This window comes from Phacochoerus africanus, chromosome 3, assembly GCF_016906955.1.
Source record: "Phacochoerus africanus isolate WHEZ1 chromosome 3, ROS_Pafr_v1, whole genome shotgun sequence".
Taxonomy (NCBI): Eukaryota; Metazoa; Chordata; class Mammalia; order Artiodactyla; family Suidae; genus Phacochoerus; species Phacochoerus africanus.
Window position 1 is genome coordinate 14,500,565 of NC_062546.1, and position 26,365 is coordinate 14,526,929.

The 26,365-nt window shown below is 42.9% G+C and overlaps 1 long non-coding RNA gene across 1 annotated transcript; it reads right to left on the bottom strand.

Annotated features, from left to right (window-relative positions):
- Nucleotides 1-843: 843 nt before the first annotated feature.
- Nucleotides 844-3,984, bottom strand: LOC125122039 (uncharacterized). Its single transcript, XR_007133688.1, has 3 exons — nucleotides 3,964-3,984; nucleotides 3,586-3,672; nucleotides 844-959 (listed from the first exon to the last, which is right to left on the bottom strand). It is a non-coding gene; the product is annotated as an uncharacterized LOC125122039 (long non-coding RNA).
- Between the last annotated feature and the right edge of the window lie 22,381 nt (nucleotides 3,985-26,365).

Sequence of the window (26,365 nt, forward strand, 5' to 3'; positions counted from 1 at the left end):
TACAACCAAAGGAGTACATGGAGGGGGGGATGAATGTTGGCTAAAGGTAAGACTTCTTTAGAAGCCCATGGGGGAGCTCCTCTCCTGTCCCCTGAGGGGCCCCCGTTACTCTGAGCAGTTGCGGTGTGAGCTGTGACAGCTTATTGCTTGTCAGTTACCTGGGCATGGAGCACTTGTCACCTCCCTCTCCAACATCCAGGGGTCCTTCCCTTGCCTCAAAGAGGACATCCCTTCTCCCTTAAACATCCAGTGTCCTGAAAAAGATAAATAACCTTGACCATGCTGTGGTTATTACAGAATTTAGACCTACACTTCAGGTGATAATGAACCTCCTTATCACTATTTTATTAAAAAAAAAAGACCATCTGCCTTTATAACAGATCCCCAGCCATTTCGTAGGCATATACTAGCCGGAGAGGCATGGTTTTGAAGGACAGTGTGATGGTTTGGAAAACGATGGAGAACATGAAGCTTCCATCATCACTAGATAAAAATGCCCTTTCCTAACATCACACGGAGCCAACACTGTATGGAGGAAAATCGAGCTGAAATTCAGCCAAGCATTTTCAGGGGCTTTGCAGATACTCACACTGAAGGAAAAATGCCAACCTGGGCAGTTTCAGGGGTTTGTTTTGTTTTTGTTTTGTTTTGTTTTTTGGCCAAGTCTGCAGCCTGTGCAATTTCACAGGTCAGGGATTGAACACGCACCATAGCAGCAACCTGAGCTGCTGCAGTGACAATGCCTGATCTTTAGCTGCATCACAAGGGAACTCTGCCCCGCCCCTGCCACCCCCACCCCTGGGCAGTTTTAAACAAGGAAAGATCTGCTTACCTAAAGATGCAATGTAGTCGCAGGTATCCAGCATCACATCCCTATACAATTCTCTCTCTTGAAGGCTCAAGTGAACCCACTGGCTTGAAGAAAAGACCACAACCACATCTCTAAATCTCACTGACTCCTGAAATAACAATTTATGCTTTATTGGTATACATGTTTTCATGTGGCCCTTGGTAGATATGTTCCAAGTTGTCCATTAGAGGGAGGCAGACACAATATAAGGAATAATTATACACACATATGCACAAACACAATGGAAACTGTAAGAAATGTACTTTGTTCTTATATAGTTTGGGAAGGCAAAATTACTTACCCTCGTGAAAAAGTAACAGCTTCAGACACATACTTTGGGTGTATGTGTTTGGGTGGGGAGTCCGTGGTCTGGAGCTGCCCTCTGTGGGATTATGACTGAAGGCCTCCAAGTCAGATTCCCAGCCAGGTGGAATAAGAAGGGCACTCCTCCTGCCCAGATATTGGCCTGGGACATTAGTCTTTTCCTGCCTGTGGACTTGAAACACCACTCTTGCCGAGTCTCAAGCCTGCCAGACCTCAGACTAGAACTTAAACCATCAGTTCCCTGATTCTCAGCCCTTCAGACCAGGACTGGAACTACAGCACTGGATTTCCTGGGTCTCCAGCTTGCTGACTGCTGGTCTTGGAACTTTTCGGCCTTCATAATCACGTGACTCAGTTCTTATAATAAGTCACTTGGGAGTTCTCGTCATGGCTCAGTGGTAATGAACACAACTAGTATCTATGAGGATGCAGGTTTGATCTCTGGCCTCACTCAGTGTGTTAAGGATTTGGCCTTGCCATGAGCTGTGGTGTAGGTTGCAGCTCAGATCCTGTGTTGCTGTGGCTGAAGTGTAGGCTGGCAGGTGTAGCTCCAGTTCAACCCCTAGCTTGGGAACTTCCATATGTCCTGGGTGCGGACCTAAAAAAAAAAGAAAAGAAAAAGAATAATAGTAATAAAGTCACTATCTCTATATATAGGTAGATAATGTATATCCTGTTGGTTCTCTTTCTCTGGAAAATCCTGATTGGTACAGTCAGTTGTTCAATGCCATACAGTGTGAATTGATAAAGATTGAAATTATATGGGCTGAAGCATCAAGGGAGACCTTGAAAAATGCAGTCAGTCTAAACCTTACTTTAAATGGTTCTAGCCATGACGACAGGAGAACAGACTTGCGGTTGCCGAGGGGGAGGGAGTGGGGTGGGCTGGGAATTTGGGCTTAACAGATGCAAACTATTGCCTTTGGAATAGATAAGCAGTGAGATGCTACTGTATAGCACAGGGAACTCTATCTAGACACTTGTGATGGAGCATGATAATGTGAGAAAAAAGAATGTATACATGTATATGTGACTGGGTCACCTTGCTGTATAGTAGAAAAGTGACAGAACACTAAACCAGCTATAATGGAAAAAATAAAAATTATAAAATTACAGAGTTCCCTTGGTGGCACAGTGGTTAACGAATCCAACTAGGAACCATGAGGTTGTGGGTTCCATCCCTGGCCTCGCTCAGTGGGTTAAGGATCTAGCATTTCTGTGAGCTGTGGTGTAGGTCGCAGACGCGGCTCAGTTCCCACATTGCTGTGTCTCTGCCATAGGCCAGCGGCTACAGCTCCGATTAGACCCCTAGCCTGGGAACCTCCATATGCTGCGGGTGCGGCCCTAGAAAAGACAAAAAATAAAATAAAATAAAAATGGTTCTAGTCATGATGGAGTAGTTGCTTTCACTCTGTGAAAGAGTGAAAACAAGCTAGATAAAAATACAAACCACTGTGTTTAACCCTGGAAGGCAGCCTATTCAAGGCTGTGATCCTTGATGGAAGAAAAGCACATGTCATCCTGGCTTTCTCTTTGATGGCACATTTAGAGCCACAGTGCAGGGACATAGGACCCAAGTCGAGAGCCATGATCTGGATGCTGGATGGAGGGATTGGATGTCAGAGTTTGGCGCTTCCAAAACAGCTGGGGTTTGGAGGACAGGAAGCCTTAAACACCTGTATGAAGATTTCCCTCGATGCCGTGGCTGACATTGGAACTCCACCTGCAGGGGGCCAGGCTTGTGAGCACAACTGTTGAGATACTGAGTCACACAGAAGTGTTGGAGGTCACACAGTGCTGGTGAGAAAGTGGGATTCCAGTCCAGCCAGAGCGGAGAATGCAGTGACTGGGCTTTTGGTTGAAGCCACACACCTGGAGTTCTATACCCAGGGAAGCTAGCTTTTAATAATGAAGGCAATTTAGATTTGAAAAACTGAAATGACCGCACAAAAGAAACAGAAACTTCTCTCCCAGAAGTGTTTTGTTGTTGTTGTTGTTGTTTTTGTATCAGTCTTTTATGGATTCATAACAGTCCCTGAGAAAGATGCATCAAAATCCTGCCCCCAGGACCTCAGAATGTGACTTTACTTGAAAATAGGGTTTTTACAGAAGGAATCAGGTTTAAATGAGATTCAGGTGGACCTGGATCAGATGCCTTATAAAGGGGAGAATCTGGCTACAGAGGCAGAAGTGCACCCTCGGAAGAAACACGGGCAAAACACAGTGTTGAGATACAGGCAGAGGCAGGAGTGATGCACCTTTAAGCCAGGGAGCGCCAGGGACTGCCAGCAACCAGCAGAAGCCAGAAGCGAGGCCTGCAGTGGTCTCTCTCTTAGCCCCAGACAGCCAACTGTTACTATTAAACCTGTAAGTCGGTATTTTAGTCAGGAACTCAGAAGTAAGTAATTCACCTGTGTCACCTTTAGAAATGAAAGAACCATTTTTCTCCTCTTCCTCCTTCTGTTCTCAGAGCAAAGTAGGCTCCAGAGAAGTCTCACCTTAAAATCGAAGGCAGAAGTATGTGAGACCAATAGCCCCAACCCCATCCCCACCCTAAATCACAATCACTCAAACACATACACAAAGGAAATCAGGAATGCACGACAGCCCCTAACATCAGCTTTCCCCTCTTCCCCTGGGCCTTCCAGGGAGCCCACACATGGTGCTGCAGCAGCTGCAATTCCAGGTATGAGGGGCCTGACCCCACGTGCCAAAGCCTGCTGCTCTATTTCCCAGATTTGCCCTGAGCAAAACTTCCCGCCTCCCAGGAGGGCATCATGTGCACTCACCTTCTTGGAGAGGTCAGCCCGACACAGCCAGCAAGCGGCCAACCCTATGAGCCTGCTTATATAGAGCCCAGATCATCACACCCAGAGTCTTCTCATTTCCCCATCAAGGCCAGCCACTGCCTGCAGGGCTCTCAGCCCTTCTGGTCCTGGGTATGTTAGAAACAGGAAGGATTAGGGGATGTAGGATGGTCAGGTCAAGGTTAAGGCAGAAAATTCCCCAGTGCTCTTATTCATACCCACTGTATACCCCAGTCATGATGTTTTTTGGGTTTTTTGTTTTTACTTTTTAGGGCTGCACCCACAGAATATGGAAGTTCCCAGGCTAGGGGCTGAATTAGACCTGTGGTCACCGCCTACACTACAGCCACAGCAGTGTGGATCCTTAACCTATTGAGGGAGGCCAGGGATCCAACCTGCATCCTCATGGATCCTAGTTGGGTTCGTTAACCACTGAGCCATGAAAGGAACGCCCAACCATGATATCATGTAACACACACTCCACCTGACACTCTTCCTACTTGAATCTTTGAGATCAGGGGTCTCACCTGGTACCCCTCCCGCACACAAGGCAGCCACTCAGAGAGGCAGTTCCCTGCTTTTGGCAGGAAGATGGTGTCAAATAGCCCCTCTGCTTTCCCAGGGCCCATCAGTGACGGAGGAATCCAGAAGGACTGCTTGCCCCAGACAGGGACCAGGAACAATGGAAGGGTGTGGTACCTTGACCGCCACCCCCCCCGCCCAAGAGGGCCACATCCTGATGCCCAGAACCTGTGAATATGTTACCTTACCTGGAAAAAGTGTGATTACTGTAAGGATCTTGAGATGGGGAGAGTATTCTGGAATGGTATATTCAGGTGGGCCTGATATAATCCAATGGACCCTTATTAGAAAGAGGCAGGTGTATCTGGTGATGAAAAGAAGCCAAGAGCCTGGGACTAGGACGCAGCCTCTGGAAGCTGGAAAGGCTAAGAAATGGGTCCTCCTTGGAGCCTTCAGAAGGGATACAGTTTTTCCAGTATCTTGATTTTTCACGTTTTAGACCTGTTTCAGACGTCTGACTTCCAGACCTGCAAAGTAACAGATTCGTGCTGTTTTGAGGCACAGCATTTGTAGGGATTTGTTACAGCAGCAGGGAAACCATGCCAGGGGGCCAGAGACTGAGAATGGCCTGGGCTGGGATGAGCTGGGCACAAAGTGTGGGTGTGTGGAGGCCAGAGGCCAGGAAGGGGGATACAGGGTCCAGGGGCTCATTCGCACCCAAAAGCCAGGGTGGCCAAATGCTGCAGCAAGACAGAAGCTAAAAGCAAAGCTTGAGCTGGGTGAGAAACCCCTGGCAGAGGCCAGCCGGACCTGGACACTGAATCTACTAGCACTTTTATCTTGGACTTTGCAGCCTCCAGCCCTGGGAAGAATGTTTGTTGTGTATAAGCCACAGAGCCTATGACGTTTTGTTACAGCGTTACGGTGACGTTTTGTTACAGCATCCAGCCCTAGACATTCTCTTGCTCCTTCACTTCTTATTTGGCCTTCATGCAGGGAGCACTTAATTCCGAGGCACAGGAGGAGGAAAGGGGGAGGAGTGATGTGCCTGAGAGCACCTGTGAAACCTGAACCCAGAACCTCCTTTCTCAGTCAGCCGACAACCTCAGGAGGGTCTAAGAATGGAGAGGTGACATTACCTTAAGCGTGGTATGACTACGTGTCTCCTGCCGACATTTTGGCTGAGCCAGGAGAGTTGGTTTGTACAGAAAGTAAAGACAGTGACATTTTTGCATACACTGTGGCCATTTTAGCTGCTGGCAGGAAGATACCGAGGACCTAGTAGGTGCAAAGCCCTTCCATGCTCACGATCTCATTTCCTGACACAGTTGCCCTCTGCGTAAATTATTATTCTTATTTTGGAGACGAGGAAAGGGAGGATTTGAGAAATAACTAATTCGCACAAGGTCGCATAGCAGCGAGGGGGTAGTGCAGGGCTTTACTCTCTGATCCGACTAGAAAATTTTGACTCGGCTCTTTGGCACCTCCCTCAAGGGCATGATCCTGGGCAAAGTTCACATTTCTAAGCATGCGCCTTCCTCACCTGGCCACATTTTTACTTAGCCAGGCTCATCACCCATTACTTTTCACACTTCGTGCAGCAGCGTTTTTAAAAATACATGTTACTCTCTATTCCAAGACTTCATTCGTGGAAATTTTATCAACCTATTCAGAGCCTTTAGTTCTCATGTCTAGCACTTAACATGCCCCCCAGGAGCATTATTTTGAGAGCCTCATACCCCCATCCATTGTACCAGCATGAATTACTTCATTTCAGTATCTTGAAACCCCGCTGGTGTAGGTACAGTTACCTCATTTTAATGCGTAGAAAATCCAAACAGATTATTTTTCTGAGATCACACAGCCAGACAGTTGGAGTACTGATGCCATTTATCTCAAAGTTCTTGGAACCCAGGCCTGGAGATCTTGACAGTTGCCACCAGATTCTCCATCATCGTAATTATATAATCTGCTTAATATTAACAGGCTTTGCAGGCTTAGGTCCTTAACCTTGATGTACCTCCGTTTTCTCATCTTTAGAATGAAGGCATTGGGCTGTTTCCCACTGTTTATCAGGAGCATGACACAAGCACTCCTGAGCTGCTGCGGTTCATCCTGAGACTGCACACACAAAAAAGGAAGACCTTTTGAGTCTCTTATTTTTTCTCTTTAATAATTGACATTTTACTGAGATAATTATAGATTCATATGCAGTTTTAAGAAATGTACCATTTGCATTACCAGTTTTCCACAATATTAACATCTTGCAAAATTATAGTACAGGAGTTCTCCTTGTGGCTCAGCAAGTTAAGGACTCCATGTAGTCTTTGTGAGGATACAGGTTCAATCCCTGGCCTTACTCAGTTAAGTATCTGGCTTTGCCACAAGCTGTGGCGTAGGTCGCAGATGTGGCTTGGATCTGGTGTTGCCATGGCTGTGGTGTTGGCCTCAGCGGCAGCCCTGATTCACCCTCTAGCCCAGGAACTTCCATATGCCTCTGGTGTGGCTCTAAAAAGAAGAAAAAATTATAGTACAGTATAAAAACTGGGATATTGACATTGATAAAATTCTCCATCCCTTTCCAGATTTTCCCAGATTACTGCATGTGTGTTAAGTGCTGTACAGTTTTATCATGTGTGTAGGTTTGTGTATCCACCACTATAGTAATGTCACAGACATTTCCATCACCACCAAGATTCTGGTTTGCCCTTTAATGACCACACCCACTTCCCTCCCACCCTGTTCCCAGTGCCTGGCCCCCACGACTCTCAGGTGCTAAGATTTTCTCATTTGAAAAATACTATATAAATGGAATCATGATGTATGTAACCTTTGGGTTTGGCTTTTATCACTCGGCACAATTCCCCAAAGAGCCATCCATTACTGTGGATCAGTCATTGGCCTGTCATTGCTGAGTAATATTCCATAGGATGAATGTACCACCGTCTGTTTAATGATTCACCTGTTGAAGGACATCTGAGCTGTTAACAGTTTGGGGCTATTACAAAAAAAGCTAATGAAAAAATTAGCATTAGGTTCTCATGTGACCATACGTTTTAATTTTTCTGGGATAAATACCCAGGAGTAAAACTGCTATGTTGTGTGGTAATTACATTTAAGAAACTGCCATTCTTCAGAGTGGTTTACACTATTTTATATCACCATCGGCAATGCATGAATGATTGTCTCCACTTCTTTACCAGCATTTGATGAGGTTACTATTGTTTATTTTAGCCCTTATGATAGATATGTAGTGATATCGCAGTGCAGTTTTAATTTGCATTTTCTTAATGGCCAATACACTGTTGAACATTTTTTCATGTGCTTATTTACGATCTGAACATCCTTTTCGGTGAACTAACCATGTCTTTTACCTACATTCTAATTGGAATTTTTTTACTGTTGACTTTTAAAATGTCATTATGTATTTTAAATACCAACCCTTTGTCAGATGTCTGGCATCCAAAATTTCCTCCCAGTCTACAGTTTTTTCTTTTCATCTTCTTCACATGCTCTTTTGCAGAACTAAGGTTTTTATTTTGATGCAGTCCAGTCTATCCATTTTTCCTTTTATGGATCATGCTTTTGGTGTCAAGTCTAAGAATTCTTTGTCGACTGCCAATCTTAAATATTTTTCCCTAAAAGTTTTATAGTTATTTAAGTCCACGATTAATATTAATTTTTGCATAAGCTTATGAGGTTTAGGTGAAGGTTTATTTATTTATTTTTGCCTATGGATGTTCAGCTGCCCCAAAAGCATTTGTTGAGAAGGTTAGGGGGTTTTTTTGTTTTTTTTTTTTTTGCTTTTTAGGGCCACACCTGTGGCACATGGCACATGGAGGTTCCCAGGCTAGGGGTTGAATTGGAGCTACAACTGCCGGCCTACACCACAGCCACAGCAACGCAGGATCCAAGCTGCATCTGCGACCTACACCACAGCTCACGGCAACACCGGATCCTTAACCCACTGAGCGAGGCCAAGGATCGAACCCGAAACCTCATGGTTCCTAGTTGGATTTGTTTCCTCTGCCCCACCACGGGAACTCCATTAGGTTTTATTTTAAAAGCGCATGATGATCTTGTGACTTATTCCATGTATGTTTTTTTCATAGAGTAATGGATTACATCATGTGACATGAAATAAAGCTGATCATTCAAGATGCTGTGTCAAGTAAATCCTGTGGTGTTACTTGTTGCACAGACCCCCAGTGCCTTAGGACGTGTAAATCACAGTGTGAGATGAAGTGCTAGATGATACTGGAGGTTCCAGTCAGCTCTGATAATCTCTTTATGCCTCTGCCTTTCTCTGTCTCTCCCAGTCTCTGTCAGGAACATGCAGGTTCGATCCCTGGCCTCCTTCAGTGAGTTAAAGATCTGGCGTTGCCGGGAGCTGTGGTGTAGATCACAGACACAGCTCAGATCTGGCATTGCTGTGGCTGTGGTGTAGGCCAGCAGCTATAGCTCCAATTAGACCCCTAGCCTGGGAACCTCCATAAGCCATGGATGCAGCCCTAAAAAGACAAAAAAAAAATTACCATTTGTGCCCCCATTTAGTCTCATGGGTATCCTGATGGTGGCCGTAAATTACACAGTCACCTTATTTATTGAAGTCCTTCTGTTTGCACCCTTCTCTTTACATAATTTACCCTTACCTTAACAATAGAGCTTTGATCTAGATGTGCATTAGCCCCAGTATATAAATGAAGAATTCGAGAAAGATTGCAAGCACCTCGTAGAAAGTTAGGCCTTCACATGAGACTTGAAACTCCTGTAGCTGTGTCCTGGAACCAGCATAATCTAATTATTCTGGCTGTTGACTCCTTCCCAACAGTATGTATGGTGGCAGTAAGTTCTGGATCTAGGTGAACACATGCACATACACACAATGGTTTACAATCGATTTACAATACATGCTATATTCAGTGGCTTATGTGACATACTCAAATGCTTATCCCTCATTGGCAATGTGTGGTTCAGTATGCTTTGCAAAATTCCATTGAACATGAGGCATGGACATATCATTTTTATCCATCTTTCCTTTGCATATGGGATGCATACTTCAGATGATCTGTGTCTTTCACAAGATTAATCCATGCCTTTAGCATCCCTCAGAAGAAATCAGGAGTTTCAGATTTAGACAGGGTGCAGCCTCTTTCCACATGGCCGTATCATCCAGCCCAGCTTTGAAAATTATCCAGCCAGCTCCCTCTCCGTTCTGGCATAACAAGGTAGCACATCATCCTATTAGACTCATGTTGCATGACCTCCCCCTACCCTGTCAGCGTGAAGGTGTTAATTATGTAACACGGCCACATAAATCAGATTTTTACCCATGTTTCCCAACTTTTTGGCTACCCTGTAGTTTTGTAAACATTTTACCACGTACATCCATGAAGGAGAGCATTCGTCTTGCTCATTAGTGGATATATCAGCAGCAGCCAGGAACATGTATACCTGATAGTAGGGATTCTCTCAAATTTTTTTTTTTCTTTTTAGGGCCACGCTCGAGGTAGATGGAGGTTCCCAGGCTAGGGTTGAATCGGAGCTACAGCCGCTGGTCTACACCACAGCTCACAGCAACGCCAGATCCTTAATATACTGAGTGAGGCCAGGATCGAACCTGCATCCTCATGGATGCTAGTCAGGTTTGTTAACCGCTGAGCCATGACGGGAACTCCAGGATGCTCTCAGTTTTGAAAAGCAGAGTTAAAACAGGGGAAAGTGATGAAGGAAGGGGGTGAAGAGAAAATGATTCTGAACATGACTGTCAACAAACTGAAAGGGCTGAAAGCATTCACGGAATTGGATGGCACTGTCCTGGAAGTGATCAGGTTGCATTTTAGGAGTGTTCACTGTCAGGAATTTTTAGGAAATGAAGCCTCTTTCTATCTATAGACTATCTGTATTTGGATATGAGGATTTTTAAAATATATTCCAATACCAAACAAGAGGGAAAGTCTTGCTCGAATGGAAGAGGTGAAGAAACATTAAGAAACAGAAATGAGGCTGGCAATGGAGGGTTGAAAGTCACATTATGAGGGACTGCCTGTGATCTGCGAACGAAGAGAAAATATCAGAGGGTGAAAATATTCTGTGAAATGTGGTAAAGGTTATACCTGTTCCTAAAGAGAATGGGAAAAGGGACTTCTCCCATTAAAACTGCTCCCAGATAAAGTTGGAAGTCTCTGATTCTTAAAATGTCCACACTGCAGGTAATGGGACAGGGACTCGGGCAGAGGCAGCAGGAATGGAGATGATCAAACAAATATTGTAAACTCTGACCTAAGTTACAGTGACAGACCAGATGCTAGAGTTGGAGAACACTGAGAAATTAAAGTTGATTCTCAGAACTGTGCTCACCAACGTCCAAGGATAATTCCCTATATCATCTTGGTCCTGTTGCTTGGAAGGAAGAGCAATGCTTAATTTTTTAATGAAATGTTTGGAACATACAGGTTAGGTGAGGTGGTCTAAGTCCCCAGCTCTTTTTAATGGGATTAGAATCTGAATCCACTTTTCCAACTCTTACTAGAGCAATTTTATTGGGGCTTAATAACTCTTCAAAAGAGTGACTGTGAGTATTCAATATAAAGGATTTAAGGACATAATTAAAACTGGACATGTGTATAATACTGTTATATTCAGGTGTTCCAGTATAAACATAAAAGTCATTCATGACTATCATTTTTATTGTATTGCAAACACTGTGCTGTTAGATGTAGATTATTTATAAATGGGTATATTAAAAATTGGAAAAATCCACCATAAAGTGATTTTTATATGGAGTTTTTCAATCAAGATGCCTTGGATGACCAACATTTCATAACTGATGCCTTTTTATTTCTTTACCTCTTAATTAAGTTCAGACAGTTGAATCAGAGGCTGAGATTGGCTTGCAGTCAGTGAAAGCCCCAAAGCAAACATGGCAACATGTGGGGGTAGGAGAAGAATGCTAGTTTTGGGTTTTGCTTTTTTTTTTTTTTAATGAGAGGCCTATTTCTGTAAGAAGCCTAATGATGGCCTATTGGTGAATGCCAGCTTTTCAGAACAAGTTTTTTTTTAAGTCTTACATTCAGTTTCTTTCATTCTCTTTCCTGTCATTTGGATTCAAGTATTGGAGTGAGGGACTGGTGGAAGTTATTGTGGGTCATCACTATACGTATGCCATTTAATTTGCTTTTCCATGGATTTTAGGGGCCAGAGTAAGATGGGGAAGGTGGTGGGATGCACATTAGTCTTCAGTCTTTCCTTCGTCTCATTAGGCTACGAGGTTGTGTGTTCCCTTAGGCCAGTAATGTGTCTATTTTCACCCCCGTGTTTATCATCTCATTTCTATGTTCTCTGCTACTTCTGAAATACCTTTCAGTTATTTTTCAGCCAAGTGCTGTTAGTTTCAGCTCCTCTGACTTGAATCCAATCAAAGTGAAACGGGTCCTGCATAGGCACAAGGTTTGAGTACCTTGGGGAGTCACGTACGTCTCTGTAGAAGATTAGTGAATTGGACATGCAAGGCTCACCTGGGAATCCAAAGCCAAATTTTCTTAAGAGAAGACATAGTAATATCAGAAGGGTGACAGGCAATAAAGAATAACTGAGTGTCATATTCCCAAAATTGTGCATTGGAAATAGGCCCAAAAGACTTGTTAAACTATACCCTCTGCCTTAGGCTGGACAGAGGAATTTTGTCACTAATAGTTGAAAGAATTCACCCAGCAGTGTGAGACAGATTCTGACCTTGTGTCAGAAATCCACTAAGTAATCGATGCTCAAAAGGTTTGTGTTTACTTATTAGGCCACTAAGAAATAGAGTTACCTTCAAGTAAAACCTTACCATAAATAGGTTCTCCATGTTCAGAATGGAAGGCCAACAGCCTCCTGCTGTAGCCAGTCCACATCATTTTTCTCTAAATAGATCTAAGGTGACTAATAATTCCATGAGATCGGATATTTGACAAAGTAGAAACATTGTCATTCCCAACACTTATATTCTAGACGTTAATACTCCTCACCGCCAATCCCTATTGTAGTTTCAGAATTGAACAAGTCAATTAAAGCTTTTTTTTTTTTTCCTTTGCAGATAGGATTTTTCTTTGGTTCTAATTCTAGAAATAGGGTTCACATCACTTAATGTACGTCCCTTGGATCGAGTGTACAGTTTTTTTTTTTTTTTGTTTTTTTTTTAATGGCCACAGTCATGGCATATGGAAGTTCCTGGGCCAGGGATCGAATCCAGGCCACAGCTGTCACTGACACTGCTGGTGCAGCAACACCGGATCCTTTAACCCACTGCCCAGGACCCAGGATTGAACCTATACCTCTACAGTGACCTGGGCCACTGCAGTCAGATTCTTAACCCACTGTGCCTCGGTGGGAACTCCAAGTCTTTTTATCGTTGACCATACTGCCTCTATTTTTAAAACTTTATTCCTGATCTGATTTATTCATCCATGGGTAAGATAATAATCTAAAATTATTTTTTCTTATTACATGAGGTCGTCTTAGCTTTCTACTCAATAAAGGGACTATGATAGAGGCAGGGCCTTGGCTTATTTCAAATTCTAAGCTGAATCTTCTCAGTCATTTTGCTGGTGGATATTTCAAAGACTCATGGTCAAAGTAAAAGAAAATACCTCTGTAATCCTGTGTTTCCTTGCCAAATATGTTAAACTTCATATACTAGTTTTCTAAGATTTTTCATTTAGTATGAATTCTGATGAATAAGAATTGAGTCTTATAATCAATACGGAAAGAGATTTAGCTATAACCAGGTCTCTGGATGAATTCTCAGGTGTTTAGTAAAGAATGTGTGATACCTGAAGACCTTTGCAGTATTTCCATGACTTTAGACATTCGATTTCCTATGAATTTTCTCATGTTGAAGAAGGTATGACCTTCTTTTAAAAGCTTTTTTACAACAATTACAAACAAATGGTGTTGCCTCTGAATGAGTTCTTTTATGAGCGTTAAGAATAGATGAGACTCTGAAGGTCTTATCACACTGGTCACATCTATATGGCTTTTCTCCAGTATGAATTCTTACATGCTTGATAAGGTCATAGTGAGTGATGAAATTCTTCCCACACTCTTGACAATGAAAAGCTTTCTCTCCACTGTGAGTTTTCTTATGCCGTTTCAAGACATCTTCTTGGGTATAGCTCTTTTCACACAGATCGCATTTGAAGGGTTTCTCTCCAGTATGAGTCCTCTGATGTCTGCTGAAAAGGGAGTAAAACCTAAAGCACTTTCCACATTCTTCACATTTGTACACTGATGATTGAGTGTGCATGACCCGATGAGTCGCCCGATGTGCCGTGAGCTCTGAACGACTGTCAAAGGAGTCTTCACATCTGCCACACTGAAAGTGTTTCCCTGGCATATGAATTATTTTATGTCGTTCCATGGTTCCCTTTTGGCTAAAGGCCTTTCCACACTCATCACACTGAAAGGGTTTCTCTCCAGTGTGAATCCTCTGATGCTTAATAAGGAGTGAGTAAAAATTAAAAGCCTTGTCACACACATCACAGTTGTGTCGTTTTGCTCTCATATGCTTTTTCTGGTGTTGCATAAATTTTGAAGCTCTCGTTGAAGTATGTCCACAATTATTACATTCAAAGAGCTTCTCAAATACGTGAATGTATCGGTAAGTATTAAATGGATGCCTAAAGGCCTTTGCATACCCATCGTGTCTGTATGGTGTCTCTACTGTGTGAATTTTCTTATGTTGAACCAAGTGTGAGAGATGGCTTAGGACTATCCCACAGTCATCACACTCATGGCGTTGCTTTAGGGTGTAATATCTTGGCTGTTCATTCAAGTGTGAGCTCTGTCTGAAGGCATGCATGGATTTCTTCAGTTCAGGAGAAAAATCCAGAGTTGGCTGGCATGCTAGTGGGAAGACAAGAAGAAAATGAAATTAGACTCTCACATCACAATATAAATCACAGTGAGCTATGGGGGGGCAGGGAATGTAAGGATACAGTGGTTGTGGATTAAGGAGGTGGCAGGATGTGATTGGGGCAGTGCAGGGGGTGAAGAGTGAGTGCAGCTGTGCAGTTTGAAGATACCATTTAAAAGTAACACCAGTATTTTTTTTAATACAAACCACTGACATTCTTTGAACTGAATAATTTCTCTAAGAATTACCTATTAAATTATACACTAAAAATTACACTCAGTAGATCTTTTAGCCATAGATTTTTTTTTTTCTTTTTGGCTGTGTCTATGGCATGCAGAAGTTCCCAGGCCAGGGATCAAACCTGAACCACTGCAGTAACAATGCTGGATCCTTAACCGCTAGGCTACCAGGGAACTCCTAGCCTCGGATCTTGAATTAATATGTGGTTCAGTATAAATAGGACACTAATTTTAATGCTTCAACACTGAAAATGCCATACTAGACTTATCCATTGATTTTATTACAAGGAATTTGCATTGTGTCCATTTGTTAAAGAGCGATCCATTAACTTGTATATAAACCTTTGTGAATTCAATCACCAGTATACTATCTTTTTAAGTCACAGAATTACTCTTTCAAAAAAGAATCTCAATTTTTTGCAACATGTTAAACCATAAAAATACCACATCTTGGGAGTTCCCATTGTGGTTGAGGGGTAACGAATCTGACAAGCATCCATGAGGACGCACATTCAATCCCTGGCCTCTCTCAGTGGGTTAAGGATCCGGCGTTGCTATGAGCTATGATATAGGTCACAGATGCAACTCAGATCTGGTGTTGCTATGGTGTGTAGGCCAGCAGCTGCAGCTCCGATTTAACCCCTAACCTGGGAACTTCCATATGCCATAGGTGCAGTGCTAAAAAGACAAAAAATAATAATAATAATATCTCATCTGTCAGACAGTTATTATCAAAAAGACAACAAATACATTATTTAAAAAAAAGACAACAAATAGGAGTTCCTGCTGTGGAACAATGGGATTGGCAGCATCTCTGCAGCACCAGGACACAGGTTTGATCCCCAGCTTGGGACAGTGGGTTAAAGCATCTGGCATTGCTGCAGCTGAGGTGTAAGTCGCAACTGCGGCTCAGATCTGAACTCCATGTGCTGCAGGGTGGCCAAAAATGGGGAAAAAAAAAAAGATAACAATCTTCATGCTCTGGGGATGTCATATACAACATGATAATATAATTAACATTGCTGTCTGACATATAAAAGTTATTAAGAATATATCCTAAGAGCTCTCATTACAAGAAAATTTTCTTTCCTTCATTTCGTATCTATATGAGATGGTGGGTGTTCACTAAACTTACTGCGATAATCATTTCATGATGTATTATCATGCTGTATGTCCTCAATTTATAAGGGGCTCTATGTCAGTTGTGCCTCTATAAAACTAGGAGAAAAAGAAAAGACTCCTCCACTGACAAAAAGTATAAGTAGTGTTTAGTATCCTGTTACTTGCCTGTATCCCAACCATGGATAATGCTACTCTAGTCTCAAACTGATGGATAAGATATTGCTAACATGGAACAGGATCAGGAAGTCATTTTAAAAATAAAGTAGGACACAGATCCAGTGCAATCCCTATCACATTGCCGATGGCATTTTTCACAGAACCGGAACAAAAAATTTTTAATTTGTATGGAAACGCAAAAGACCCCAAACAGCCCAAATAATCTTAAGAAGAACAGAGCCAGAGCAATCAGGCTCCCTGACTTCAGACCATGCTACCGTGCCACCTGAGGTTGTGATCATTTATTTGCACCAAGATCACTGCAGTTTCCAAAAGAACCTAAGTACCTGTCTTTTTCCTTAGCTTGCCAGATTCAGTCAGTCCTCTCTGGCAGCAGTCTAGATTTTCTTACAGCTTGCCATGAGACTACTGTGCCTGACACTGCCAAGATAAACACCCAGAATCTTTCTTCTCACCCATGGTTCAGTAGTTTCCCTTAAATAAATACTTGTCAATTTGTTGTATGTCCTTGGTCCACTGCCAGAGTCCTGAAATGGCTGTTTCACAATTTTGTTCAGTTTTATCATTGCTTTTAGGGAGAGGATTTGCTAAGCTCCTCATTCTGCCATTCTGGAAGTCTTACTAGGTAACTTAAATACTAAAGGTATTGGAAGCTGGCTACACGAACCATGGGTGTTGGCCTGTGGCTGTGATAACCTAAGAGATATGTAGATCTTAGTAAATATTCAGTTGATAATTTTTATGATGAGAACTAAATGGTAATTCAGCTCTGACAGAATGGTGAGATTAGGGTCATTTCTTATGTGTTCTTTTTTGAAACTTTATAGATTAATCTTTTGAAAATATTATTCAGGGAAAGAATGTATTTTCTCCTATTTTACATGAGCAATCACAGCCTAGGTTACGCTGTCTTGCAATCAAGTTTATACATTGACTACTTTTTTTTTTTTTTTGCTTTTTAGGGCCCCAGCTGCCACATATGGATGTTCCCAGGCTGGGGGTTGAATCAGAACTACAGCTGCCGGCCTACATCACAGCCACAGCAACTTGGGGTCTGAGCTATGTCTGTGATCCTCACCACAGCTCATGGCAACACCAGATCCCCGACCCACTGAGAGAGGCCAGGGATCTTGTCCACATCCTCATGGGTGCTAGTCAGACTCGTTTCTGCTGCGCCACAAGGGGAATGCCTTTTTTTTTTTTTTTTTTTTTTTTGACATTGACTGCTAAGAGAGGCTTATTGTCACTTTAAGGGAACAATTTTCATTTTATTTATTTAATTGTCTTTTTGTCTTTTCTAGGGCTGCACCCGTGGCATATGGAGGTTCCCAGCTCGGGGTCTAATCGGAGTTGTAGCTGCCAGCCAATGCCACAGCCACAGCAATGCCAGATCCAAGCCGAGTCTGCAACCTGCACCACAGCTCACGGCAACGCCAGACCCTTAACCCACTGATCGAGGCCAGGGATCGAACTCCCAACCTCAAGGTTCCTAGTCGGATTCATTAACCACTGAGCCACAATGGGAACTCCAAGGGAACAATTTTTAACCCAGGAGATGAACATCTGCATATTATTTAGGATTCCTGTGAATGATTCTCCAGTCACTTTAAAAATATTTTTCATCATTTTTAATATATCTGATTTTCATATATTTTTTAACTTACTTCTTAGGCTCCCAGCTCACATTACAAACTTATTACAGCCTATCTCCATTTGATTGATCCCTTATTCTTTGAATTTAATTATCCTAAGCAAAAATAATATCCCCCTACTATATATTCCCCTTAAGTTAGGCATCAATTAATGGACAGTGACTTCTTGCAAAATTCTTAAAATTTTTAGAGGAAATTACATTTTACTATCTCTGAATCTGTATTGGACTTAACATGCTTTCTGATCAGAAATCCTGGCCGTTTCCACATTGGTATTTATGATCACAGCTTCTCTCCCCCATTTGACTTAAACTTCTTGATAATGTATGAAGTTTATTTCAGTTTCCTTTTTGCTTATTGCTTTACCACAAACATTTTTTGAAAACCTTCTCCACAATCATTTGTTAAAATATTTGTGATACTCGTGATTTGGGGGATTTGGGGGGTAATCATTCTTAATCATTTTTGCTCATTGAAACTGTTATCCAGTTCAGAAATTCATGTATCTACCCATTTAGTAATTTTTTTTTTGTCTTTTTGCCTTTTCTAGGGCTGCTCCCGCGGCATACGGAGGTTCCCAGGCTAGGGGTCTAATTGGAGCTGTAGCCGCCAGCCTACACCACAGCCACAGCAACGCAGGATCCGAGCCGCATCTGTGACCTACACCACAGCTCACGGCAACACTGGATCCTTAACCCACTGAGCAAGGCCAGGGATCGAACCCGAAACCTCATGGTTCCTAGTTGGGTTCGTTAACCACTGCTCCATGACGGGAACTCCTCAGTAAAATAAAATTTTAAGAACAAGAAATTAGCTACTTTGATCCATATCTGAACATGAAAGGAAGGTCTAAGCTTTGAAGGCAGGATATAACGGATCCATCCCATGGTGCCACACCCACAACTCCCTCAGGACTAAGGAACCTCTTCCACCTGTTGGGAGCAGGGGCTACACATGGCTCACAGCTGAGTAACTCTTGAGTCATTGCCCTTGACTGAAGACAGCTGCCCCAAGCAAATTCCCCTTCTCCCTGATGCAGCCAGCAGCCACTTGAGTGCGGAGGTGCAAGGGTCCAGCTCCTTAGCCTCAATTCCGAACAACTCTAAAGGACCATCCCAGGTTCCAAATTGCCTGAAGGACTGGATGAGACCTCTGTTGCAACTGTAGTTCAGTTTCTTCCTTGGCCCAGTCCAGTTTCCCCTCACCCTTCACAACTGTTGTTCCCCCAAAGAACTCCAAAACCTCCTGCATGCAAATCTCAGGTAGAGTCTGTTTTTCCTGGATCCTGAGCTAAGTCTAAGGTATTTGAAACTTTATGCATATAAACAGGTGAGAGTATCTCCCTCTGTGAGAGCTATGACAAAAGGGGCTGCAGAAAAACAATGAGATAAAAAGAAGATCCACCATTCTCCTCTCCCCTATACTGAAACCCATGCAGAGAGCTCCTCTTTCATCACCTCTGAGACCCCAGGTTCCTTGGACCACTTAGAGTGGGAGTTGTGATGACTCTCACCTGCTTACTGCTCATCAGTTACCTGAGCATGGAGCAGCTGTTGCTTCTTTTACCATCAGCATCCAGGCATCACTGTCTCGCTTCAAAGAAGACATCACTTTTCCTTTAAAAGCCCATTGCCCTGCATGTAAGAAAACAAAATGATCTTTTCAATGCTTTGATGATCAGAGATTTTAAACTCAATCTTTTGGCCATAAGCAAGATGACGACAAGTCTCAGTTGGCTTGAGCTATCCCAGCGTAATTTGTGACATTCCCTTTCACTTCCAGACACCACCTAGGATGGAAAAGAAGTTATGTATTGACACGTGGGAAGGAAAGAGATCTCACAGGAAGCCTGGGAGCCGCGTTCTCTCATAGTGCTGCCCACAAACCACCTGTGTTTTAAAAGGTAGTTCTCTGGGGGTTGGGGGTCTGTAAGAGCCTTGGGACTGTGATCTTGGAGAAATATGTGAAGATGTGAGGAAGCAGAAAAAGGAAGTTTGAGTGCTTGTAGCATGCATGTGCTCACGTCTCCCTTCACAAAGTTCCCACAGTTTATTTAGGGAGGTTAGGTAAGCTCTTCAAGAGCTCTATAGATATTTGTAAAATACAAAAAAAAAAAAAATCTCAAAATAGGCAGCTTATCAATGGGGAAATTTGATTCTTACCCAAAGTCATCATATGTTTGTAGGTGTCCAGTATCACCCGCTTGTATAGGCTTTTTTGATCAGCGTTTAAGTATTCCCACTCGTCCCAAGATAAGTCAATGAACACGTCTTTAAATTGTACTGACCCCTGAAATAACAAATACTTTGATTCTCCAGCTGCCCATATAGCCGTATAGAGAGATCAGTCTTAGTGTTTGAGACATAAAAAAAAATACGAGACTTATGTGAGCATCAGCTGGGTAACATGGTTGATTCAGGGGAGGGGGAGACATTACTAATATCAGGAATGAAATAGTGGCTATCACTGCAGGCCCGCCCGACATCAAAAGGAAATTAAGAGAATACTATGAACAATTCTACGCACATATATTTGATAACTTAAATGGGCCAGTACCGCAGAAAGCACAAATTAACATACCCAGTAGGAAACAGATCATTTTAATATGCCTAATGGGGAAATGAAATTCATAATTTTTTTTCAATTTTTTAAAGTTTTATTGAACTGTAGTTGATTTACTGAATTCATAATTTTTAAAACTCTTGAAAGATAACTATCCAGGCCCAGATGATTTCACTGAAGAATTCAAAACTGTTTAAAGAAAAAACTGCTGCACAAGCTCTTCCAGAAGATTGAAGATGGGGGGCCTACTTCCCAATTCATTTTATAAAGCCAGTATGACCCTGATACCCAACTAGACAGTGACAGTTTAAAAAAATTTTTTAAACATTGCTCATGAACATAGATGCAAAAATCCTTAAGCTTCTAGCAGATGGAATTCAGCAATACATTAGAAGAATTGAACATCGTGCCCAAGGGACATTTATTCCGAGAATGCAAGGCTGATCCCATATTTGAAAAATCAGTGTGACTTACTGTGCTCATTTCCTAGGACATAACAGAGCGCCACATACTGAGTGACTTAAAACCACAGAAGTTTTTCCTGTCATAGTTACGGAGAGTAGAAGTCCAAAGTCAGGGTATCAACAGGTCCATGCCCTTGCTGACACCTCTAGGAGACGATTTTCCCTACTTCTCCCCATTTCTGGCCACCCTAGGCTTTCCTTGGCTTCTAGCAAAGTCTGCCTCTGTCTTTACATGGCTGTCTTCCCTCTGTGTCTGTGTCTTCACATGGTGGTGTGTTCTCTCTGTGTGTCTTTTCACATTTTCTTCTTTTTTTTTTCTTTTTGTCTTTTTGTCTTTTAGGACAAAAACCTGCGGCATATGGAGGTTCCCAGGCTAGGGGTCCAATCAGAGCTGTAGTCACTGGCCTACACCACAGCCACAGCAACACCATATCCGAGCCACGTCTGCGACCTGCACCACAGCTCACAGCAACGCCGGATCCTTAACCCACTGAGCAAGGCCAGGGATCAAACCCGCATCCTCACGGATACTAGTCAGGTTCATTAACCCCTGAGCCACAACGAGAACTCCTCAGCATTTTCTTCTTATTAGGACACCAGTCATAATGAATCAGAGCCTACCCCAATGACAGCATCTCAACTTGATTATATCTACAATGACTGTATTTATATGATAGGGTCAATATAAATGTATTTATATTACAAATAAGGTCCCATTCAAAGGTACTAGGGGTTAGGACTTCAGCATATCTTTTTGGAGGACACAATTCAAATAACAGCATCTACCATATTAAGCTAAAGAAAAAATCACATGATCATATCAAGTGATACAGAAAATCTTTTGACAAAATTCAATGCCTATTCATGATTTCAATCTCAAATAAGAACAGAGAAAATTTCTCAAAGAAGAATACCAATTTAAAAAACTCTATAGCTCCTTTATTATATTTAATAATAAAGGACAATGTTTTCCCTCTAATATCAGAAACAAGGCAAGGATGTTTGTTTTCACCACTGCTATTCAACATAGTAGTGGAAGTTCGAGACAGTGTGATGAGGCAAGAAGAGGAAATAAGAGGCACATAGATCCTCAAAGGATAAACTGCTCCTATTTTTAGATGAAGTGATAGCCTATCCTGTAGAGAATTCCAAGAATCTTTAAGTAACTTTAGGAGTTGCTGTTGTGGCTCAGCAGGTTAAGAACCCAACTAATATCCATGAGGAAGCAGGTTCGATCCCCGACCTCACTCAGTGGATTAAGGATCCTGCATTGACACAAGCTGCCCTGTAGGTCTCAGATGCAGGGTGGATATTGTGTTGCTATGGCTGTGGTGTAGGCCGGCAGCTGCAGCTCTGATTCAACCCCTTGTGCATTGACACAAGCTGCCCTGTAGGTCTCAGATGCAGGGTGGATATTGTGTTGCTATGGCTGTGGTGTAGGCCGGCAGCTGCAGCTCTGATTCAACCCCCTAGCCTGGGAACTTCCATATGCTACAGGTGTGGCCCTAAAAAGAAAAAAAGAAAAAGAATAATTTGGTTGTATATGCATATATCCTGGCATTGTAAGATGTTCATTCCGTTATTCCCAATTGATGATTTGCTTTGCTCCAGATAAACAGGAAGTCTCAGAGCGCTAGAGACAACCTCTGGCATGAGAATTCGCAACTCTGGCAATTCTAACAATTCTAACAAGCTCCCTGGTGATGCTGCTCTTTGAGAGACTCCCTAGGATTTAAACGTAGGTTATCTTCGGCCTCAAGATGCCCAAACTTTAGGGAGTTTCCGTTGTGGTGCAGCCGAAACGAATCCAACTAGGAACCATGAGGATGCGGGTTCGATCCCTGGCCTCACGCAGTGGGTTAAGGATTCGGCGTTGCCATAAGCTGTGATGTAGGTCGCAGATGCAGCTTGGAGACCGCATTGCTGTGGCTGTGGCATAGGCCGGCAGCTATAGCTCCAATTATACCCCTAGCCTGGGAACCTCCATATGCCGCAGAGGCGGCCCTAAAACACACACACACGATTCTCAAACTTTAGCAGCATCTGAATCACCTGGAATGCTTCTTAAAACACAGGGTGCTGGGTCCCACCTCCAGAGTGTCTGACTCAGTAAGGAGGGTGGGGAAGGGCCCAGGCATCTGCCTTTTTAACACATTGCCAGGCGATGCTGATGCTGCTGACCAGCACTTGCTATCCAGCTTCACCCCACTACAGTGGAGCCCCTAATAAATTCCCCAACCCTGCTCTTAATAGTGTGTCTTCTGATACCCCTTAGTCAGTAGTTTATTGAATGAATATGTGAATATTGGAAGAGAGAAGGCAAGAGAGGAGATCTTCCACTTTCTGACTCGTTTCATCCGAGGAGACAGAGGTGGAAAACATACCACTTGACGTGGCCTCTTAGTATGAAAGTCCAGGAAACCAGAAGCTAATGTGTTAGGGGCCGGATATCGGCATTTCAGAAAAGGAGACAAGAAGGTAACTCACCTGGGTCATCACTTGGGACAAGATTTTTAAAAACGAAAGAGTCATTTTATCCTCCCCCTTCTCTTGCTGAGTTCCCTCCCTGGAGAAGAGCAGAAGCCACACCTTGGAATTGAAAACAGAGTCAGGAGAAGCCAGAAATACCACAACCCCTTCCCAAGCCCACAGAGGGGAAACTCCTCCCAACACTGAGCCCGATTCCCTTCCTCATCAACCCTCCGGTGGCCCCTTGTGCTTTCTCAGGAGCCAAGACTCAGAGGAGAGGAGGCTGCCTCAGTGATTTAGAACCTGAAGCTGTCCTCTCCAAATCTTCCCTGAAAACGGAAACTGCCTCCAGCACCCACGAGATGGGAGAAACACCCCTTCGCAGAAATGGAAATCAGCTGCCCTGGCGGACTCAGCCACCCCTCCCGCCCCTGCTTATATACAGCGCGGATGAGCACACCCAGGCTCTTCTAGTTTCTTGGTCAGGGCAAGTCTCTGCCTGCGTATCTCCCAGCCCTCCTGGCCCACATGTAACGAGGACAGGAGGATGAGGGTGGCAATTCTCAATAAGAGCTTGCGCCAGAATCCCTTGGAGGGCTTGTTAAAACATCCGTTGCTGGGCCCCAGCTCCAGACTTTCTCAATCAGTAGGTCAGGTGTGGGGGCCAAGAATTTGCATTGCAGTTTCCAGGTGATGCCACTGCTGCTGGGTGAGAATCACACTTTGAAATCCAGTAGATTAAGGAATAAGCAAAATAGAGGCTGAAAAATTATAAATAGTCTTTGATAATGCCTGCTACGTGCCTCGTTTATGATGTCTTGTTTATGAGGGCTTGTGACCCATTTCCCACTTGAACCTTCGAGAGGAAGGGTCTCACCTGGTGATCCTCACCTTCACAGAGTAGCTGCTGTGGACGAGGGCACTTTGGGCAGGGAGATGGTGAACAACAGCACGTCCTCTTTCCATGAGCCATCAGCAACAAGGTGGGGGTGTGGGGATGGCATTTGATGCTTGCCCCAGGGCAGGGCGGAGGGCAATGAGGGGTGGGGGACAGAGGCTGGAGTGGCCTGGGAAAGAGTGATACAGGCACAGAGTATGGATGCCAAGACCAGAGGCCACAGAGGAGGGTGTCAGACCCAAACACTCACTTATACCCAAAGGCCAAGCTGAACACATAACGCTAGCAATAGATGCAGCAAAACAGAAGTCAAAACCAAAGACCAGGCTGGATGAATTGACCTTGGCAGAGGCAAGCAGGACCCAGCCCACAACACCCAGACCAGACACCTCTTCCCTGTCCCATAGTCCAGAGCCTGCACAAAGACAATTCTGAGGCCAAAAGGGGAAAATAGAGAACTCTCAAGGGAAGAACCTGCTTAATATCACTTTTGAAATATGAAATAAAAGAAATTTACTCCTTAATTAAGGGATGGTTAAATACCAAAAGCTGTCCCCCTGAATGGGATTAAAAGATGAATTGAATTTAATCATGAATGAGTTAAAGAGTGCCTGCTATCACCACTTCCATTCAATATTGTAATGAACTTCATATAAAAAAGAAAAAACAGAAATAAAAGATATAAAGATTGGAAATGAAATTCTGTTTACAAATAGCACGGTTGTATACATAATAAATCCAAAGTAATCTACACATTGTTAGTTAATAAGTGAGTTTAGCAGGTACCTAGATACAAAATAAATATATTTTGAAATCAGTGATTTTTCTATATGTCAACAATTAACACATAAAAATGAAAAATTTTAAATATTCTCTACTCATCAAAATCATTGCATACACAGGAATGAATCTAGTGAAAGATGCAGAAATCCTCGATGCTGAAAACTGCAAATACTTAGAGAACTTAAAAAGTACTGAGTAAAAGCAGGAATATACCATGCTCTTGGACTTGAAAATTACAGACTACAATTTCCCCTAATTTATTTGTAGGTTTAATGCATCCTCTGTCAAAGTCCCAACAGATTTTAGTGTTAAACATGTCAAGGTGATTCTAAAATAGACATGAAAATGCAAGAGCATGGATGCAACTAGAGATTCTCATACTAAGTGAAGTAAGTCAGAAAGAGAAAGACAAATATCACATCACTTGTATGTGGAATCTAAAATATGGCATAAATGAACCTGTCTACAGAATAGAAACATTCACAGACGTGAAGAACCGACTTGTGGTTGCCAAGGAGGAGTGGGGAAGGAATGGGATGGATTGGGAGTTTGGAGTTAGTAGATGCAAACTATTAGATGTTTAGAATGGATAAACAATGAGGTCCTGCCAACTATGTCCAATCACTTGCGATAGAACGTGATGGAAGATAATACGAGGAAAAGAAGGTGTATATATGACCGGGTCACTTTGCTCTACAGCAGAAATTGACAGAACATTGTAAATCAACTGTACTTTAATTTTAAAAAAATTTTAGGGAGTTCCCATTGTGGCTCAGTGGTTAACAAACCTGGCTAGTATCCATGAGGACATGGGTTTGATCCCTGGTCTCGCTCTGTGGGTTGGGGATCCAGCGTTGCCATGAGCTGTGGTATAGGTCGAAGACGTGGCTCGGATCTGGCATTGCTGTGGCTGTGGTGTAGGCCAGAGGCTCAGATTGGACCCCTAGCCTGGGAACCTCCATATGCTGTGGGTGAGGCCCTAAAAAGACAAAAAAAAATTTTTTTTTAAAGAAAATGCAAGGGTCCAATAATGATCATGGTCAAATTGGAGAAAAAATAAAGCTAGGGGGTTTCCGTTCCCAAACATCAAGATTTATTATAAGTTATGGTATTAATCTCTAAAAAAATAAGTTATGGTAGACAGGGGAGTGTGCAGGGGTCGACAGACACATAAAACAGAATAGAAAGTCTAGAAATAGTTTCAGACATCTGCGGTCATTCGGTTTTATACAAAAGTGTCAAATCAGTTCAATAGAGAAATGAAAGTCTTCCAACAAATGGTGCTAAAACAACAGAATAGACAGGAAATTCCCAAAGAACGTAACTAGTTTCAAAAGGAGCCCAAATGCACTTTAACAGACGTAGATTCTTATATCTAGTCTAACAAAGAGTGCCTAAGGCTTCCCTTTTTCTATGAAAAGCCTCTATTGAGAACTCTCCAGTTTGGCTCGTTAATCCCAGTTTGGGAGAAAAAAAAAAATCTGAGGAGCTGTTTTAATAGCCCTAAAGAAAGAGAATATAGGAGTTCCCATTGTGGCTCAGTGAATATGAACCCGACTAGTATCCATGAGGTTGTGGGTTCGATCCCTGGCTCCACTCAG